Source organism: Lepeophtheirus salmonis, chromosome 8, assembly GCF_016086655.4.
Source record: "Lepeophtheirus salmonis chromosome 8, UVic_Lsal_1.4, whole genome shotgun sequence".
NCBI classification, from domain to species: Eukaryota; Metazoa; Arthropoda; class Copepoda; order Siphonostomatoida; family Caligidae; genus Lepeophtheirus; species Lepeophtheirus salmonis.
Genome location: NC_052138.2, coordinates 27571510 through 27593727, shown reverse-complemented (window position 1 = coordinate 27593727; position 22218 = coordinate 27571510). Strand labels below are relative to the sequence as shown.

The window sequence follows — 22218 nt, the reverse complement described above, 5'->3', positions numbered from 1 at the left end:
TCATTTTGTCCTCCCCCAAACGCTCAAAAATGCTAAGTATATTAATAATCCTAAGCATAATCAAAGCTCATAGTAGTTTAATCCATAAATATTATTTATAAAATAAACGATAATTAGTCGAAGTTGAAATAAGGACACGTAAGGCATAATTTATAGCTGTTTTTATAGTTGCTTCTCATATAAAATGTTTTTTATATTATATTATTTAATTGTTCTTTATTTTATAACTTAATATTACCTGGGTAGTTGCCTGCCTGCTTGCTTTATTTATCTACTACTACTAATATAAATACTGCCCTCTCTTTCTTATCCAATTCAAATCATCTTCAAAAATGAAGAAGAAATACTCTTCAAGAGGAAATCCAATATTAAATACCTCAAGTGCCCTGCATATCCACATTGGGTTTGTTTATTTTATAACCATCTACCTATTGCTATAAACATACATACTTATATCTCAGCTTCAAAATCAAAATAGAATTATATTTTCTATTATGATTGAACCCTTTATCAAATAATAAGTTATGGATAAAGCTCTCAATGTCATGAATCCCTGTTTATATGTATATCCTGTATGTAAAGATTTCAATTATTGGATATTCTAAAGGACGTAGATATATTTTATCTCACACAATGTTATCCCACTGACATATAAATTGAGAGTGTACTTCCATGTCAGATGTTTATTCTACTGCTTCGTCCTTATCTTTGTTGTATTTCATAACTTTTCTTTTGATGATGGGAAAAGAAAAAGATCAAAAATAAGTTAGAAGTAGTCAGGGTCGTTTAGGTGGTATGGGTGGCCCAAAAATTTATCAGCACCGTTATATAATTATATATATAAATTGGTTTATTATTTGTTAGGTAGTCACCGGGATTATGACGGAAGTTACAAATTGATTTTGATCAAACTTTGTTTGAAAATTATATATGGCCACAGTAAGAGACCAAGGTCAAGGTATAACAAAACGTAAAAAATGCATAATTGACCATAACTTTGGAACAAATTCAGATGCATAACTTAATTTGCGTTTAAGCGGAGATTTTGCCTTCTACCGAGTGCCGATTCCAGTTTGATTTATGAAACTGTTTTTGCCCCAATCATACAGCCGCTTTCAAATACAAAAAAAAAACAATTTATAATTCTAACGAGGATTTTTTGCTAAATTAAATAACTGATGGACATTATATACGTTCAAATTCCTCTATAAAAAATTACTTATAGTTTAACCAAAAAATAAAATCAGCTAGGGCCTAAGTTTCAACACTATTATTGGGAATTTTCATAGTAGCAGGGGCGTTGCTAAATTTCATCATTTGGGAGCTTAGCCCCAAAAGTAATCTACATAGAAATAGAAACAAAGAATGAAAGTAAAAGAAAAGAAAAAGAGACAATGTGGTGAAATTAACTAAATTTTGACTTATTTAGCTGAAACAAAAATCCTTTAGTTAATAGCTGAAAAGCTTAACTGATCTTTGCAATAGTTTAATCAATTTTTAATGATGTTGGAAATATAAAATTAAAATGATAAGTTCAAGTTAATTCGTTTAAATTGACTACATTCAAATTAAAAAAAAAAAATCAAATCCTGTTGAAGCACTTACATTTAGAATAGTTGAATAGTGATCATTCAACAGTCTCACAGAATAGGATTTCTAACTTGTATAAGCAGGATGTAAAAGTTACATCTGATTACATTTTATTAAATTTCATCAACAGTCATTTTAATTACCAACTATCAATAAAAGGATTGAAGCCATCATTTTATATTGATCTATTAAAATGTCTTATTTATCGGATATTTACGAGGGATTTTGTATATATTATATTATAATGACCATTGGACTACCTCATGGGCCACATAATGTCCATTAATGATAAGTTTTCATTACATGAGTAAAAAAATTAGTTCATTTATTTGTAGAATATTCAATTATTGCATTATCCTTTTCAAAAGGTGACTCTAAATTCTTGTTTTAAAAATATGCCTCTCATTTTTGGTTACAACTTGTACAATTTGACTATACAATTTACAAAGCTCCAAATTATATATGATCATAATTAAGATTAAATTATTAATTTTTGATGTATTGCATAATTTAGATGTATCACTTTTTAATCAACATTCTCAATATGCAAATACAGTGTGTTCGATCATAACGTAGAACAATATTGGTCATACCGGAGGAAACATGTGATGAAAGGAAACTAAAGATAGGATTGAGAAAGTTTTATATGAGGAAACTTCATTTTCCAATAGTCTGTTGGTTAATGAATATTTCTCTAACACACTGTACCGTGTGTTTCTAATGAGTTATATCAGAAAATTCATACTAGTTCTATCAATCCCTACCTGAATTAAAAAAGGTGGGGTTCCCCTGATTCGATTGCATATTTTTGCTGATATTTATATAGAATTGTTCAGTTTTTCAGTTATTTAACCTCTATAAACCATCTACGGGTTTCTGTTTTCAAGTTTGATAATAGAGCACCTCAATTTATGAAAAGAAAAACAATTTTTTTTATTGCTTTTGAAGGTTACTGTTCAGTTTTCCTCATCATTCAGAATGGATCCCAAAATCATACCTCAAACAAAACACAGGCCTGGCTGTTGGATGTAAATTTCATCAAATGCAACCTCACTTGAATATCCCGAATGATTTGCCAGGGTCGGAATAAGACCTTGATACAACTGCTTAAGTGAATAAAAAAAGGCCGTATTATCTCCGGAGAACCTGGCCAGCCGTAAAGGATCATATTTGTTGCATTGTGGGTGCCATTGGCTCATACAATGAATAAAAAAAACTATTGGATCACTTGCTTATTTTATAAGGCTGCCCATTGACAGAGAAATTTATGTATAGTCTATTATTTTAATTGTAGATTTATTTTAGCAGGGAGGGATTATTATATGAAAAAAAGGGTTTAGAGGAAGAAAAATGCTGAGTATAGCCCCAAGAACACACCTCCCTTCATCAAGAGTGAGGGTGGAAACAAAGTGTTTCTCAGGTAAGGAGAAATGTCTCTTCACTCCATCGGAAAGAGAATAGACGTGGGGATGAATCCTAAAAATCTTGGCTGAGAACCTCTTCCCTCAGAACAAGGCACTCAAAATGGGTCGTGTGATGGGTCTTCCAGAACGAAGATGACCCAAAAAATACCGCCAATGCAAATAAAAAAAGAAGAAGCATATTAATATCATGAAATGGCTTATCCAAGAGCTGTCCTATCCTCATGAAGCAATACTACTTGAAATCTGTAAAAGTTCGAGTATCCAAATCCAGTTCAGGTCTCGAATCTTTACAGATAATACAAGTTTACTTGTACCGTAGCCGGCACTCCAGATCCAAGATACCTCTTATATCTACTTGAGACTCTACTACGACCTGCAATATGAGGTTTTACTTTCTTATACCAGAATTTCCTGAGATCTGAGATCTGAAAATAATTTTTTTTTTTCCGTGATATCAAAAAAAAAAAAAAAAAAAAAAAGAAGAAAGAAGGATAATTGCTCTAGAAATGAGAATCATTAGTTTGGACCTTAAACTTATTGAAATAAGTAACTAATATAGATACCTTTGAATCAGTTTGGGTCAAATCCGATTTAATATTCATTATGAAAAATTATCTCTCATTAAATAAAACACACGGTATGTTTTGTATAGTTTTTTATTATAATTCAAATGCCATTAATATTAGATTTCTTTCAATAAATTATAATATTTGATGCCTTTTAAAATATTATGTATATCCATGTCTAGATATTTCCCTTGAGAGGAATGTCATTCATTATAAGATTAAGATTTTGAGTATGTTTATATTATTTGAAGAAAATTAGCATATCTTGTTTTTTATTTATTTATTATTATTGTTTTAAATACATCAGAAGGCTTTTTTTTCCAAGAAAAAAGAACAGAGACAACTTTCAAAATATACATATACAAATATATGTATTATTATAAACTTTTTCTTTATTCTTGTTTTGTGTTCGTACATATTTCAGGGTTGCTTTTCTATCATCCTAGATGATGAAAGAAGAGAGGGGAGAGAGGCGAACTACTTTTTGTGTTGGAGTTCGGTCTGAAAGTCTTAGACCACCTTGAAACACATATAATTTGAAATAATTTGTTTCGCCAACTTTGGTTTGGAAGAAAATATTTTCTATAAACAACAGTCAGACTACAAGCAAACAAAAAACGAGTGAAATAAATTTGACGTAATGACAGTTTTTTATTATTGAAAAAAATAATTTATTTTTATGTACGACATTGAATTCGCTCTAATATACAATTTTGATTTCGCCCCACGGTCTAAAATTCGGCCCATCTGGGTGAAGAACAAATCAAATAAGACTGGACTGAATGTCATTACTTTAATTGTATCACACAACCTTTCCACTGTTGTTAGATAGTCAATTATTCACGACTATGGAGTTATTATTCAATCAATACTAGGAATTGTTCAAATCTGAACAAGAGTTAATTCTAATTCAACCCACTAAAAAATAGTCAGTGGAAAAACAGCAAACACATCGGTAGCTGACTATCTTAGTAAGCTAACGCCAGAGGTGTTTAAAATATCTCCTAAAAGGCTGGATATACTTTTTGTACAGTAGTTTTTGTTTTTTACAGCTGTTATAATTATGTATTGGTTTTTTCAGAACGGAACATATAAGCATAATCTAATAAATATGAAAGACGGAGAGTAACAAGGACCTGTGGAGTTATTATTCTAAATCAGTGTTGGACATGTAGTTGAATTGAGGATCGGATTTGAATAATTTCATCACCTATGTATGTATGTCCTTGCTATTAAAGAGTGGGATTTGTGGTTTCTTTTCTCTCTCACAACTACTTGGAGCTGATCTAATGCAATGTCATGACAACTGAGCTGCTCTTCCCACAAATATTCTGCCTATCGTTAGGATTAACAATTTGATTTCCTTTATTTTTTCACCTCCGTAGGACATGTTTTATGCATTTCATTGAACAATTCACTCGGGAGAAAATATTCGATTTTGTAGGAGGAGATCTACAGAATGACGACCCATTTAATTACATTTTTCTCCTTATTATTTTTAATAAGAAAGTTCCAATATGCAAACCAAACGACAGCTGAAAATACAAACAAGTTTGGGTTTTCTTCAATGTCTCTAAGTCGTATAAAATGTCGAAGCAAATAATAATAATAATAAAAAAATGCAATGTGTTTGCGATTTCCTCCGTGCTGGGATCAGTGCTAAGAAAGGCGCAGTGACCATTGGCATCTCCATCCAAACTGCAAACAACATCAATAAATCCATTACAGCCAAAACTGATGTTGGAACAATATGGCTCACTTCTTGCCTCCCTCCATGTGGTCCTATTACTGCACTGACCCCACCCCCTCTCCGACTGTGAACGGTTATGGATAGGGGTGACAATCGCTCTTCCGGGCAGGGTTGTTATTGCATGTAAAGAACATATTGAATAAAAAAATAGCTGAATATTGTATTTAAACATATTACATATTGGTTTTGAGTTTTTTATTTTTCTATGTTCCATAAAAATAATATTTTTTGTATCATAGTGATGCGTTTGATAGTAATTAAAAGCGAATCACATTTATCTAGTATCTGTTGACAGTTACTCATCAAAGTTTCAGCCTTTTAGGATGCCAAGTGATTATGTAATATTCGTTTGAGAGAGTTGATGTATGTTTTTTTGTTTTTGTGAAAATTTGACACGTTTATGTCAATCCATCTTTGAAAACAAAAAGTGTAACAAGGGTCATGAAAAATAAAATAAGAAATTCAGAAAAAATGACTTGTATCTTTGCTAGGTCAGAAACTTTTCAGAGCAACCTCGTATATTGACTTCAATTTCTGAGGTTAAATGGACTAATGAAAGAAATAAAGTATCTACTTATACGAAATCGGTCTAACTCCATCTGAAGAAAAATATAGACTGAACTACAAAAAAGATCGGGCTCAAACCGAGTCTTAACACTACTAGTTTCCAAGAAACCCGACTACAAACAATAGAATCTATCTACATATTAGATATAGTTAGTTGTGTCTACTTTATAATATATTCAAATTATACTTTATGTTAAGAATAACTCAAAAACTAGAGCATATGCTTTCTTGGTTCTTCAAATGAACTGACTCGGGACATTCTTCTGTTCTCTGAAGACTTACTTCTGTACATATAATAAACGTTTAATCTACACAATACAAGTACTTAAACTTGATTTCTTTTCAAAAAGAGGGAAATTAACATAACAAAGGTAGTTGTAGTAGTATACAAAAAAGGATGCTCTTTTTTTCAGATGAAGTGATACACTGTTTGTATACTATGGTGGATAATAGCTTTGTGGAGCGTTTAATTACATATGATATCCATTGTCTCAGATTTCAAGAATATGAAATGCGGCAAGCATGGAAAATTCCCATGGAGAACATTGTCATTGAGAGCATTGCTATTGGGGAAAATTGTTCTGTAGAAAATTGCCTCTGTGGAAAATTGCCATTGTAAAAATTTCCAGCCATTTACTAACAAAATCCGAATAACTCGATACAAATACTTCAAAATGAACACGGAGTCCATAGGTTGTTTAAGACACCGGCAGAAATACTATGCAGGTTAAAAACCATCGCAGTCATTAAAAACAACATTTAGGCCCCATCCAATTACTTTAAAATGAACTCCAGCTATTTGTTGTTTAAGGCTACAGCAACGACACCAAGCTGGTTAAAAAAAACTTCCGCCAATAAAAAAAAATAAAAAATAGGCCCCTCCAAATACTTCAAAATGAGCCGCAGTCCCATGTGTTGATTAATACAAGAGCAAAAAAAAAAAAAAAAAAAACACCAAGGAGGTTAAAAACCACTATCACCACTTTATAAAGCCCTCTGAATGCTTAAAAATGAACCCCGAGGCGATGGGTTGTTTAAGAATACGGCAGGTTAAAAACCACCGCCACCACTTAACAAAGCATTAAGACCCATTGCCCTTGCCCATGTTGTACGCCCATGTGTATTTCCATCTTCCCTTCCACCCCTCATCACAACTTTTTATAGCTGATCAAATTAAACCTCTTAACAGGTAAGCTGCTCTCCTCCGAAATTTTTTCCAAATTGTCAAAGTTACTATCTTGAATTTTGGTTTCCTTTTTTTCTGTAACATGCCCAAAATGCTCCCGATTAGCATCATTGTTTGTACAACTCTGGTAATTAGATATGTACTCACTCAAAGTTGGCAATGTTTAGAGCTGATCTGGGATTTTTTTTTTTTTGACCAAGATTTGAATTAATATTACATCTAAAGTAAATCCTCAGAGATACTTTTTGTCTTTTTTGCACTAGTGACGGTTTTATATTGGTTTATGAGTTTGCAGACTGAATAATTAATTTTCTTTTCTCTACCAGTTGTTATTTTTTGTTTAATTCTTGAGAAATTACCTTCCTTTCCTAAATAGATTCAATCTCTACCAGTTGTGATTATTGTTTAATTCTTGAGAAATGAACTTCCTTTCCTAAATAGATTCAATGATATTCAAAACCTGATTAAACATTCTTGGAGCAGGAATTTTTAACCTCCATACAGTTCGGATACATGGAAGTTGTTTCAACAGACTTAAGGCTGTAATTTATGTACTAGGAGAGTTTCTTTAAGGATTTTTTAGTCGCCAATTAATGAGATATCCAGTAGTAATCATGCAACGTTGCAAGTTTCTAGTTATTAAAAAAGAAACCTGATAAAAATTACATGATAACCCTTACAATTTCTAAGAAAGTTTGGGAGGAGTGCATCTTAGCTGTCGGGACATTTTATTATAAGAACCTATGACAGGAGAGAAATAAACATCCGCACAAAATAATTCAATGTCGATCCTCAATTATATTCGGGATTCCAGCAAGGACCAAAACTTAGAGTACCCCAACAAACCCTCAATGTTACTCTTCGTCATTGATACGCACTCCTGTTACTTTATACTTAGATGATCCCTCCTTAAGCTGTTATAAAATAATAATAATGACAGCTTAGGAGAATTAAAAAAACACTTAGATTGACGGATAGAAACATTTTCGATCGCGTTTTAGGTCAAATTTTTTACATTTATAGGACTATACAATAATTCATTTTACAGTATTTTTAGGTCCACTCTATATACTACAATAATTTTACACACAAAATACTCTTTTATCAAATGAAGTGATATATTATGTATATATAATAGCTTTGTGGAGCGTTTAATTACATATATACTCGTATATTGTATCCATGAACTGGCTGGAAAATGCTAAGAGTTCAGACACACTCTTCAATATTATATATTTATACTATAATAATTAAATCCACTAATGGATTTCTTTCATTATTTTTGATAGCCACAGGAAGTCATAATATCATAATGGCTCTGTGTATGGACTTGAAAAGAATAGGCCTTTTGTGACTTTAATATTACTGTTGGTATTTTTATAATTATTATTACATAGATCGTATTACGCTGCTGGTCAACAAAATGATACATTTTCTTTATATTCTAAGATATAAAAACCTAGTAGACTTAGAGTTACTAATATAATTTTTTTAGAGAAAACAGATGGGATCATTGTAACAGAGATTGGAGAAAATATGACCTGTCATAATGTTATAAAGGAAAAATGCAAATTTCTAAGTTATGATCCTTTATTGTTGCAGACGTTGTTTCTTATAAAAAAAAAGCTGAAACAACATATTTGTTTTTTCTAAGAAAATCATATATCTTTCTCAAGTCCATATTTGCAAATTTTTGTGCTATTAATGGTAGAGCACCGTAGAGAGCCTGTCCAACATCACCTACAACAACACCATTGACTTCCTCAAGTCAGGCAACAGTGCGGCATAGGAGGCCCCGTCCAAGGAGGAGTAGGGGCGTCAGCAGGATTATATCTTTTTTGGGTTGTAGGACTGGTGTTTTGAAAATTGAAAATTTTTCATCCGCTGGATAATTTTGACGAATGACCTTTATTTTTTTAGAAAAGAAATCCTTAAAAAAATGATTTTTTTTGTGGGAAAGAGGGTTTACAACCACTCTAGACCCCTTTGCAGACACCCGAGAGGAAATTGATTCATCTTACTCCGGATTTTGGGGACGGTTTGACTCTCATTGCAGCTGAGGGAAAGTAATAGGCGAAATAAAAAGTTATTAGCATTTTTTTGTTTTATTTTGACAAATTAAATTAACGTTTATCCTATTTAGATGGTTCCAAACGGGTTTCTGGCAACTCATCAGTTCCTGGGGAATGAAATAAGTGCTCAAATGCCCGTCCAACTCGACGATTTACATTATTTTATCGACATTTTCAAAAAAAAAAAAAAAATGGCCGCCTTTTCACCTTGGTTGTTGTGATACTGAAGAATGTATCGAATTTTCTCTTTTTTTACTTACATTTTGGATGCATGTAACACACAATTGGCTTCAATAAACACAAAAATGAGAATGAACTTTATAAAGTGTACGCTTAACCTTTTACATACTTTAAGCTTTTTTGATGTAATGTATTAATCGTGAGATATAACATCTAGTACAAAACGCTCAGAACTGTTTACTTAACCTAATAGTTATTAATATCTCAAATAGTATTTATTGAACTATCAATTTAAGAATTTGCAATTTAAAAGTTTAATAGAGAATAAAGTTATGGTTGTCAAACATTTCCTTGAGTTTTTTTAAAGTTTAATTCATGTATCTTTTCGATCTGTATCGCATGTCGTTGCACACAAATCCAAGTTTTTAAATATTTTTATACAGTCCTCCAATTTATTTAGAGGTCATATTTTATGAGGAAATATTTGTTTCAATTAAGAGTATTCATTCTCTATTGAAAATCTCCAGTGTTTGAATGAAAATGTACCCTTTTTCTTCCAGTACTAAATATTTTTAGTAACAAGGGGTTGGAAAAAGTCCTTGTATTATTAATACTTTTAGCGAGTCCATTTCGTCTCCTCAGATACTTTTTTTGACTTCTCTCAAGTCCATCATTATATATTTGCACATTTAGGCTTTTTTGGAAGATTCAAGTATACTATATTAATAGTATAGATGTAAATAAACCAAAATCAATGGGCATAGCCGTAGCAAATCTAAATGGTTAAGTAGGACATCATTCATTGTAAATATTTTGCTTCTTATTCTCATTCGAATTGAGTTTTTTTTTTCTTCTAAAATAAAAGATACACTGACAAGAAGTATTTTCTCAAATAATTCCTTTCAAACAGAAGCTAGTATTTTGATTACTGTATCTCAAATTGACAACGAGTTATCCTTTATCACAAAGGATCTAAGGCTGATAGAGAAATACTAAGCCTCTTTTTTTAAAATAGAACTATTTACTCAACTATTGATTCTGCTGTGGGGAGTTAAAACATAAACAATCTCGAGCAAAAAATGGTGAAATGTGATACATCAACATAAAAAAAAAAAAAGATGGAAGGATTCTTATCAAAATGGAGTGTGGATTATAACTTGTACTATTAGCCAATTTATCGTCGATTTCTATCAACTAATTATTGCTATTAACCCTAGGGAGGCACTGAAAACTATGCTTAAAGTAGCTATATTGGATTTTCACAATAAAAGAATAAGAAATTTATAGATTTGAAGGGGGCCATATTTGGGCCAAATAAAGTAGAAAGAGTAAGAATTTACAGATCCAGGATAATTAGTCTATTTTCAAAGAGCTCATTGGCTAGTGCCACCTTATTCATAGTCATTATCTTAGTTAAGGCTTGAAGAAATGTAAGACACTCCATTGATTTAAAGCAAATAATACTTCAACAGTAAAAACCTAAGGTACAGGGTTGTCTGAAAAGTTTCCGGCTAAAAATGAAGATGGCAGCACTCGTAAATAAAAATTAGTCACTTCTATATAGCATCTAGTTACTCACTAAAGTTTCAGCTGTTTTGGAGGCGCAGTTGTTATGTAATAGTCGTTTGAGTGTTTGTGAAAATGACAAAATCGTATATGTAGCTGTCATTAAATATTTGTTATGTTCAAATTCAAGGCCTCGAAGTAAATACAACTCGGAGTAATTGAGCCAATAACACAAAGTGTCTCCAGAACAATTATTTTGCAGAAAAACGCTATTTGGATGGGTTACTGTGATGAGAGTATCGCTATGGAAAGAGTTACAAGTTAATTACAAGGATACTTTGTTGAAAAATAAATTCAGAATTTCTGTTCACAATTACACTTACATCAACTCACTCAAACGACTGTTACGTGATAATTGTGGATCCAAAATGGCTGAAACTTTGTTGAGTAACTATCAACAGATGCTAAATAGATGTGACTAGCTTATATTTACATGTCCTGCAATCTTCATGTTGAGGTCAGAAACTTTTCAGACCAACTTCACATAATATAAAAGGGGGCGAATATGTCACGTGGCAAAATCTCCAAAAGATGAAAAGCCTATCCTGCAAAAAGCTAGGTTATAATCTCAACCCCTTGTCAATTTCTTACATTTAAAAAGACCCTTTAATCACCCTGATGAGTAAAAAACCCTCTCTAAGGATGAAAGAAATGGACAAAGATTTTCAAACCCTCTTTCTCTATATAATATCTACTACGCTCATTGTTTCATTGACTCATGGACTGAATAAATCATGAGATTGTCTTGTTGTAAATAAAAATAAAACTTTTTACTACCTTTTATATACATAGGCAGACTATCTCTTCTCCAGCTTAATTAAAGTTGTAATACAACTGTGTTTTAGAAATGCCCCCAGCATTAAGAAGAGCCAATGTAACACATGATTTTATAAGGATAATATACGGGAAAGTCTTTTTGAAAAAACAGACTGTAATATCATGAAAATGAGTGTATACGAAATAACAAGACTATAGCCATAAGGGAACCCAAAACTTGGGGTAACATGAATAAATGGGGGCTTCTGCAAGGAGTTAGTTGGAGGGGCTTTAACCCCCCCCCAACAAATTAAGGAATCTTTGCTTTTTACTAGAAAATTACAATTAAAAAAAAAATTTAATATCTAATTTAATTTTTCCAATTTTTTTGCAAAAAAATTAATTTTCTATTTGAACACTAATTTTTCAAATTTGTTTCCAAAAAAAAATTTTTTTGGTGAACAATTGTTGATTAAAATTTCCAAAAAAATTAATTTTTTGTAAACAGTTGTAGATTTTTGATTTTTTTTTTCAAAAGATTTAATATTTTAAGTTATGGGTTTTGAAATTTTTTTCCAAAAAGTTTATTTTTGAGAAAGCTTTGGATTTTTTGAAATATTTTTCCAAGTTTAATTTAATTTGAACTTTCCAACTTTAATTTAAATTGAACTTTAATTTTTAAAATTTGTCTTCAAAATATTTAATTTTTGGTGAACAATTGTTGATTTTTGATTAAAATTTACAAAAATTTAATTTTTTATAAACAGCTATAGATTTTTGATTTTTGTTTTCAAAAGATTTAATATTTTAAATTATGGGTTTTTGAAATTTTTTTCCAAAAAGTTCATTTTTGAGAAATTTTTGGATTTTTGAAACTTTTTTCCAATATGTTTTATATTTAAAATTTAATTTTTACATACTTTTTTCCCCAAAAATTAATTTTTTCTGAATAGCTGGGAATCTCGAAATTTTTTCGAAAAAATTTAATTAAAATTTTTCAAAATGTATTGAAAGAGACATTTTCCAAAAATGATTGATTCTTTTTGAAAAAATCCTAAAATTAAGCCCCCCTCCCGCCCCAAATATTTTCCGATGGACATTTTTGCCAGTTTCTGATATGTTTAAATACTATATTTAGTTATATTTTGTATTCAATAATTATTGTTCAATTAGAGGTTATTACAGAGGGCATCAAAACTGTAAGAGTTAGAGTTCCGGCGAATTTTGGATATATTGGAATTATAGAAATAACATAGACGTTCCTCTTAGGTCCAACCGAGATGGGAAGAAAAGCGACGATCGGGAAGAACTTACTCTGCCTTATCAAAAAGCTGTTAACTCTAAGTAAAAGTAATTTTCAAATGAAAGAAATGTAGGTGTTGAAATAGTATTTCACTTTATGTCTCAATGCAAATTTATGATTATATTATGGCAAAAATATATATATCTTCTCCCATATAATTTAACGTTTAAAATGGATTTCCCTCAACTTAAAGTCTTTTATGATGCATTTTTGCATTCATTAGCGTAAAAGCAGCGCATTCAATTCAATTTTAATATGTATTATTTCAAATAGAAAGGATCAAACACAAATATTACATCTTTTTGTAATGAGTTCGAACCGACTTATTTATTACCGTTAGCTAAAGTACACCGGGAAAAACGGTTCAAATGCATCCTAATAAGAAACAATATTAAGTAACAGGGGCGTCGGCAGGCGGTGGGCTGGAGTCCCCTCACCAATTAAAGATTATCCTGGGGCTCTATGGCTAGGTGGATGTTCCTTTTTACGAGAAAATTTTATCGTCATTCTCTGAAATTATGCAGCAGTACAATATTTAATTATATTGTTTAATTTTTTTGTGAATAGCAAAGTATTTTTGTAATTATTTAGAAAACTTTTTTTTTAATATCTTTGAATTTAATACTTGGAATTTTTTTTACAAAAAATTTAATTTTTCCAACTTTTTTACAAAAATTTAATATTTATGAATAAGTATAGATTTTTGAAATCTAATATTTGAATTTTTTTTTCCAGAGAAATTAATTTTTATTTTTTTTTCAAAGTAGTTTCATATTTGAACTTGAATTTTACAATTTTTTCCAAAAAATTTAATTTTTGTGAATATATATGGATTTTTGAATTAAAAAAACCAAAAAAACATTAGTAAAAAGCTTTGAATTTTTGAAATTTTTTTCATAAAATGTTACGTTTGAAACTTGTTTTTCCAAAAATTAGGGATTTGAAACTTAATTTTCGCATACATAAAAAGGTATAATCAAAAAAAAAAAAAATGAAATTTCATTTTTGAAACTTGTAAAACAAAAAAATATTTTTTTTGAATAACTAATGCTCTTTGATATTTAAAAAAAAATCGTAATTTTTGAATTAATCAAGTCCCCTTCCCTCTCCCAAATTGTAATTCTGCGGATGCACCTGATTTAATAGAAATGCATATTGGATTAAAATCAGCTCATTTCAAATTATTTCATGTACCAAAATGAAAAAGAAAATGACTTCAAGTGAAGGAAGACACCTTTTAAGCACGAAAAAATTAGTGTAATTATACATTTATCCTATAAATATATGAGGGGAAATTTCCTCGGCGAATCTTCCACCCAAAAAATGAATAATATAAAGTTAGGGAGTTTAGTCTATAATAATTTCCATTGAGTGTACATGAAATATGGATTGAGAAATAATTTGTTTTAAGAAGACACAACATCATTTCTTTAAGGAAGTAAAAAGTGAATATTTAAGATTCAATAGCGATACATAAAATAAAGAAAAAGGTTTTTTTTTATCTCAAGCTCATATTATTTGTTTAGAATTATAACTTTATTAAATATTTACATATGCAAAGAGTACAAACATCAAAAGTAAAGTTGAGTCATACATAATATATAAATAAATAGCTAGATATTTTCCGGCAAAGTCCAGGGAAATCTCACATTTAATTATTACATAATGAATAAGCTTCAATTAAGTTAAAGTTAACATGGAGATTTTAAATCTGGAAAATTTAAGGATAATGTACCTTGTGTATCAAAACTATTTTCCGATCACTTTAAATGCTAATATATCCAAATTAAGTTCACTAATTTTAAATTTTTGTTATTTCACAACTATGGAGCAAGGGAATTGTGTAAACTTTGCTCAGTTCAGGAGTAACAAAGAACAACATTGTCAAGTAGACCCATGTGGACCCCAATTCAGTTTACAACGTCAAAAAAACTTATGGAAGCCGAAGAATCACAAGAAAATAAGCCTGGAAGTGGTCCCTCTATAAATGTTGTAGCATCAAATGGCCTCAAGATGCGCTCTTGATTTGGTTCCTGAGCAGATAGAGGATCACTACGGCCTACTACATCATACACTTAAGGTCATGTTGATCCCATGGGTCAAGGCTAGCTTTCCAAATAACAATGACATTCTCCAACAGGATGGAGCACCTTCACATACTCTCAAATTGGCCCATTTCTTTCTACAGAAGAACATGGCTCTCTGGGGCAGAACAATGTGGCCACCATAGTTACTGGAAACCCGTTGGACTTTGCCTTCTGGGGACATGCATAGAGCAATTCATTTATCAAACGCAACCCAGCCACTGAGGCCCTGAAAGCCTCTGTCAATGAGATTTGGGACAATATAGACAAGGAATTGGTGAAAACGTCATGCTCTCTGTTCAGGCCCAGATTGGAGGACATGAAGAAGGGTAATGAAGGTCATATTGAGTTTTATAAACCTTAATTATATGGTAAAAAGTACGAAAATAAAAAAAAGGTGTAACAACATTATAATCATAACTTACATCGTTCTTGATTAAGTTCGAGGTTCCGAATCGGCAAATATTATTGATACAACCGCTATTTTACAATATATTTGCCAAAATTATTTCTCTAATTGACAAATATTTTGACAGAGTCGAAAGATAAGTCAATTCCTCTAACCAACCAATCCCATCTTAAAACCACAGCCTCCAACCTGAACCTAAAGTTGGGACGGCCTTAATGAAAAACTCTTTGTCCATGTTTGTCACTGCTTCGAGAATGGAAGCCTGCAAGGAGCTCACAGGACTGTTATGTGCACGCTTATTGTATTCTCTCTCCAAGACACCTTACACATAGCCGTCTTCCGTCCTCAATTCTGTATTTGAAGCTGGCAAAATATTTTTAACGTATGGGGGATCCTGCTTCCTGGCCTTACTCACGATGCTGGTCATTAAGACCTTCACAGAGGGGTAGGACTTAGCACATGCCTGCCTTCTTTCTTCCCCTAGATTTAGAAGTACAATGAGAGCATGTTGACACAGCTAAAAAGAGGGAGGTCGACGTCCAAGAAAGCTGGGTCATTGGCTTGGAGCCGATCTCGTACAATTTTGGCGCCATAGATCGGTGCAAAGTCAATTTGGAACAAATACGTTTTACAAATGCGACCTTATTCATCCAGGGGACTACATTGTTATTGAAGAGTTCAATGAAATGAATTTGGCTGAGGGAGGCCCCATTAGCCAATTTTGAGCTTTTCAGCTTATGCAGCGTTTGTTGATGAATTGTCAAAGGTCAATTTGGCCAAAAACAACAAATTTGGTTAAGTATAACTATTTATCTAAACGGTGAAACTTTTTCGTATAAGAAAAATCTTACCCGAAGAATTTCGTCAATCTTCAGCTAATTTTGAATGAAACCCGAGTTGACTTGTAGTCCACAGGCCGGTTAGTGTATTTCATAATGTTATAAGACCCAGTTATATGTTGGTCATTCATCACTTATTACTGAGAATACATACATACTAGACTGATAAAAATCAAGAATTTTCTAACATTTTCTTATTTCGAATTCAATTTTCATTCGATAATCTACTATTGAAAGAAAAATCAATTTAGCGAAGTTCTTTACAAACTTTTGAAGGATTATTTGTTTTTTAAATATTAGTATTTAATAAAAAATTAACTGGCCCCCCACCAAAATAAAACCCCGCATATACCCTGCATTCTGGATCTTAATTTGATGGTTTATTTTTTATGGGACTACCTTGAATCTTAAACAATTCCAATATCACATGCCATCAAGGAATCTCCGATTCCCTCCGTCAAGGAGACAATGATCAATATGCAAAGCCTGCTCCTCATTTCAGGGCCAAATTCAGGCTGTGATTGGCTATGGGTAAATACATCTAATGAGCTCTTTTTCAAAATTCATATGTAAGATTCAAGCTAATTTTCAAGTAAATTCGTCGAAAAATGTGGCCTCTGTGACAATTTTTTTTTTTGAAAAAACATTTCTTTATTCATCGATATGTATGAATTCCCCTTTGCAGTAATCTCCCTCATATACAATACACTTGTGCCAACATTTTTTCCAATCCTCGAAGCACTTATCATAAGCACTTTTTGGTAAAGTCTTGAGCTCTTCCAGTAAGGCAGTCTTTATCTCCTAAATCGTTCCAAATCTCCGTCCTTTCACAGGTTTATTCAAAAGCAAGGAATTGTCTTTTACAATTCCATAAGTTTTTTTGCATTGCTTTTCGCAAGCGGCGCATAACTTCAAGATAATAATCTTTGTTAGTCGAAAAAAACAGTTATCAAAACTTCATTTGTCATTGCCATCTTCCAGGCCATCTTGGAAGAGATTGTAGCATTTGTAAACATTGTTGTTTACTTAGAACTGTTTTACCGTATACCACTGTCAATATTTCAAGTGTTTTGGAGCATTTAATTTCATTGTGTACACAAAATTTGATGCAAATTCTTTGATCCATGTTTTTTCATAGCAAACATTTTTTGAACACTCAAAATACTTCTAACGGTTATACCTCTCATAAACAAACTAAACATATTATATAGCTAAAACACTAAATATATGTTCATGGCGAGTGTACTGAAATTAAAAAAATCGATAATACCAAATGTACGTTGCCCGTGAAGTTTGAAAAGTACCCTTACTTTTTGAACACACCTTGTATATTAGTAAGCAAAGCAAGTCATATTTTTATGCATTATTATGAGTGTTTTAATTACGTCCTAGAAGGCAGGAGCAACTTTTTGAGCATTATTTTTTAAATTTCTAAACCTGAAATCATTATCCTTGTTGGACTTTGAGTAGAATTAAGTATCGACATTTGAGTAATTCCTGTCTATATTATTGTTAGATACGGAGTGGGATTTGTGTATATTTCTTTCATTTCATAGCTGATTGTAGCTATGTAATGAAACGTTGACAGCTAATCTACTCTCCTCTCAGACATTCTTCAAAATCTCAGGGTTACCACGTTCATTTTCTACCTTTTTTTTTTTAACATACCGCAGGTAAATATTTTATACATTACTGGTTGTGTTGGATCGGTCTAAAAAAACTAGAAAGACCGCAATCCGATCAGTTCGATCCTTATATAATGTATCAGTCCTAAAACCGGTCCTTAATGTTCTTTTATGTTAATTACAAAGCTGAAATGACGTAGTTACTAACTATGTCATTTTAGCTTTTGAAGTTTTATCATAAAGTCTTTCAAAGGGAGAGCATACATAAGTTTAGAGTAGGAAGTGTGTGGCTAGATGGAATAATACATACTCAAGTCTTATACTTTCAAGTTGTTATTCATCATTTTCATCTTCTTCAATCCTGTCCAGGACCGATCCAACAACACTCACCATTAACCGGGGCGACAAATTCTACTATTGAAAAAAGTATTGGATGCTCAAGCCCAAATTTCACCTCTGATTACGACCCTGATATTACTATTTTGTACAAGCTGTAACAAGTAATAGCAAATTGTACAAGAATCAACTCAAAATAGTAAAAAAGATCGGACTGATAAATACACATTTCTACAGAATAAAAAAAAATTAATTATCAAAAAATAATAGAGAGATTATCTTTTATACAACTTTGTTCATTACGTGATAACTTTAATTCAATTTTCTCTTTTATTTCATAAATAATGATGAAAATCCAGTGTAGAATGGGCTATTATTAAAAAAAAAAAGAAATCAAAAATCAACATGGTAACTCTGTCAATTTGAAAAATGTTTTGGAGGAGAGAAAGAATAATGCTCATGACGTTTTTTGTTTATTAATGTTCCTGTAATTGGTCAGATGGAGTTGCACTGATTAAGTATAGGTAAACATTATAGTAAAACAGTTGTTCCATCTGACCTATGAATCTTGTGTCAAGTCCATATATGATCATATTGTATATTTCTTCCCCTAGGATTGACCTGGCGCGAACCTAGGCACATTGAGTTCAAGAGAACAATTTCTCCTAAGCGTTTTGTCCATGAGCTACGCCGATTCCATTGACGTTTTATTAGATCAGCTACAATCAGCTGTAACAAGGGAGGAGTGGGATAAAGAAATAAACTAGGACATTGGCGAGAATTACTCCAATGTCCATCCTCAATTCTACTCTGAGTCCAAAAAGGACTTACAATTATAACGCGCACACAAATCTCTAATCAGGTTTTCAATATAATTAAATCTATTTAGGAAAGGATGGTCGTTACTCCGGAATTAAAAAATAATGACAACTGTTAGGAAAAGAAAATCCATTCTTCAGACTATTTAATTCCAAAGAAACGAGCCAGCTAAAAAATACAGTAGATTTTCATGGCTGTTTATCCCTATTCTACACCAATAACATCTAAATGAAAGGGTAGATATTTCTAAATAGGTGTTAAGGGGATTCATTTGAGGTTAGGAAGAAACTGTGGACCTCTGTAGTGGAAGGGTAATGATGGTTTAGTTGAAGGAACAAATTCTCAGGAACAAACAGTACACATTACTAATATATTATTACAGTAACCACAACAAGATTACATTTATTTAAAAAAAATAGAATAAAACCTCAACTTTCTAAAAGCGGAAGTAAAAGTTTCTTTAAAAAAAAAAAGTGGTGAGAGAACCACTAAAAAAAAAAATATATAAATATATCAAAAATGAAATTTTTCTTCTTCACATACTCAAAGACCTCAAAAGAGGTTTTATTTACCTATGTACGTAGGTTCAATTATAACCCTTCAATTTCCAGAATAAAATAAAAACTTTGAAATAACGTCTTTCCCAAGACTTTAAATATATATAGATACATAGTCTTTGATCTTCTGTCCAAGACATGGACATTATCCTCTCTTTAATCAGAAATAGACCTTCATTTGAGCATTTTTCTCTTCTTAAAGAGAATGGAAAAAGTAAATATAGTTGATAGTGTGTAATGGCTATAGGTGAAAAAATATGCAAATGAACAATTGCATAGTTTTGTAATTGTAGCCTGCAGATGATTTTTTATTTTCTATAGCTGTTATAGCCATTCTTCGCTAAACAGTACTTTTCCTCAACAAAAATAACATCCCTACCTATAGATCATTATTACACAGAAGTTATGGGGCACAGGTCATAGAAACTTCCTAACAAACTAGCTTGGACCGTACGCCAACTCCCCCGCTCTTCTTCCTCCTAATGAGTCCGGATATTTATTATGTACATCTTAAGTCTACAATATAGGGACTTGAGTTCAAATGGCTCTAGAATCCTTTCTCGAAAACATTATAGCTGAATACTATTCTGCCGAACGGCACTTTGACGAAAAAAGTAATAAATATATTTGATGGTGATTCATTCTGCAATACAACGTAATTATATATTTTACTACTCCAACAACAATGACATCTTGGTAATTATGGAGTCGGAGATGACTTCGAGATAGAGAATAATTGACCAGGACTTGAGCAGGTACTTAGAGCTCCAATGCATTCGATCTAAACGATTAATCTATTCACATTGCCTACTGAATATCAGTCATTGATTAATTGACTCCTTTTATTCTTTTTTTTTTTCTGGTCATAATAATTATTTATTTCTTCAAGAGATAACACCTAAGTATAAAATAGTAACAAGTGCATATGCTCATGAAAGACAAACAGGAAGAATGAAGGCTTTTTCTTTTAAATGCTCCTTTTATTGGTCAGATAGAGTTGTACTGATTAAGTATAAGTAAACGTTATAGTATTACTTTTACTCCATCTGAGCAAGGAATCTTCTTTGAAGTCCATATACATGATGTATATGGACTTCTCTGGGAACGACCGGGGCGCTAACCTACACACATAGAATTCTAGAGAATAATTCATCAAATGTATATAATTTTTTTCGGCAATGTAGCTTATGGCAATAAGAATTTGGGTAACGTGTTTAAACAAGAACTCAAGGGGTGTCTCAAATCTCCATCACTAACAACAACCAATTCAAAAAAAAATTCAATGTAGCTGCGATATCTAGCTTTTAATACATGTGTATCTTATTATTTTAAATCCACCGTTTTCCGGAAAGATTGAATAAATAATTAAGTACTCCTAATACAAGCTAAGAACGTGCGGCGTTATGCATAGAGCCTCGTTTACTCTGTTTACATTTATCTAGAACGGATATTATTTAATAAATGAATATTTAAACAGTATAAAAAATACATTTTTTCATATTTTCGCCCTTTGAAACCAAAATGATAATTTTATTATAATATAGGTATCACATTATATTAGTACAAGTAAACATAACAGAAATACTCATAATGCAAAAAGGAATTTCTGGTTTTGCCTGTGGGGAAGTTATTCATCAAATTTTAGATACCAGGTGAAGTAACAAGTACTGAGACCTACCTCTAAGTAGTCATTAAAGCCCTCATAATTGATCAGGATGATGTTGTACATAGAAAATTTTATTTTATAATATTTTTTACCGTAACATTGCAGATTAATTATGAATCTGCCACACATCAGTCTCAATGACATCCTCCAAACACCTCTGGAACCCCTTGCCCACTTTGCCAACGTGGTCCTTTTTTTGTTATCCTCTATTGCTAGTTAGCGGAGGTCTTCAAGTCATCAATACTCGGGTGGCGGACTTTGCAGGCCTTTTTTATCACTTTTCCAAAACCGGAGTCATGGATTCAGATCTTGGCTCTGAGGAGGGGAAAGTTTCTTGGACCAGAATTTCACGTTGCTTTCCATCTACTCTTGTACAATATTAGCAGTACGGGCCGTAGCCCCGTCCTGTTGAATACGTACGTGGCCTTATTGGACTTTTTCATCGTCTTGGTGAGCTATGAAACCACATTTTCCTTTAACATCATGAAGTAGTCCGTGGCAGGTAACCGGTATCCAACAGGAAACCAAATTGGCGGCATTTTTACTCCAGTTGATGCCACAACCCCAACATCATCATAGAGGCCAGATGTGCTGTCTTGGCGACTGTCCCGATGCTGTTGTCAACCTTGCCAATGTAAACTAGCCGATCATTTTGCTTGTTATAGACGGAGTCTTTTCATCCAAGAAAATATTACCCGGTTGCTGTTGTGCTTCAGATCATTCAAGAGTTGTTGTTTGGTTTTTGGAGGGGTGTCTTGGTTTTTGGATTTTTTTTCAAAATTAATTTTTTTGTGTTTTTTTTTTCGAAAAAAAGAATAAAAAAAATGTGCAACTATTCACAAAGAAATACATTTTTTGGAAAAAAATCTCAAAAATCCATATCTATTCTCAAAAAACCCATATTTATAGTCAAAAATAAGGTT

At 31.9% G+C, this 22218-nt stretch overlaps 1 protein-coding gene across 1 annotated transcript in view; it reads right to left on the bottom strand.

The window, feature by feature from the left end:
• The window catches only part of LOC121123287 (roundabout homolog 2), a 165800-nt gene that overhangs the window by 71796 nt on the left and 71786 nt on the right, over window positions 1-22218 (bottom strand). The gene's annotated exons all lie outside the window — the stretch shown is intronic.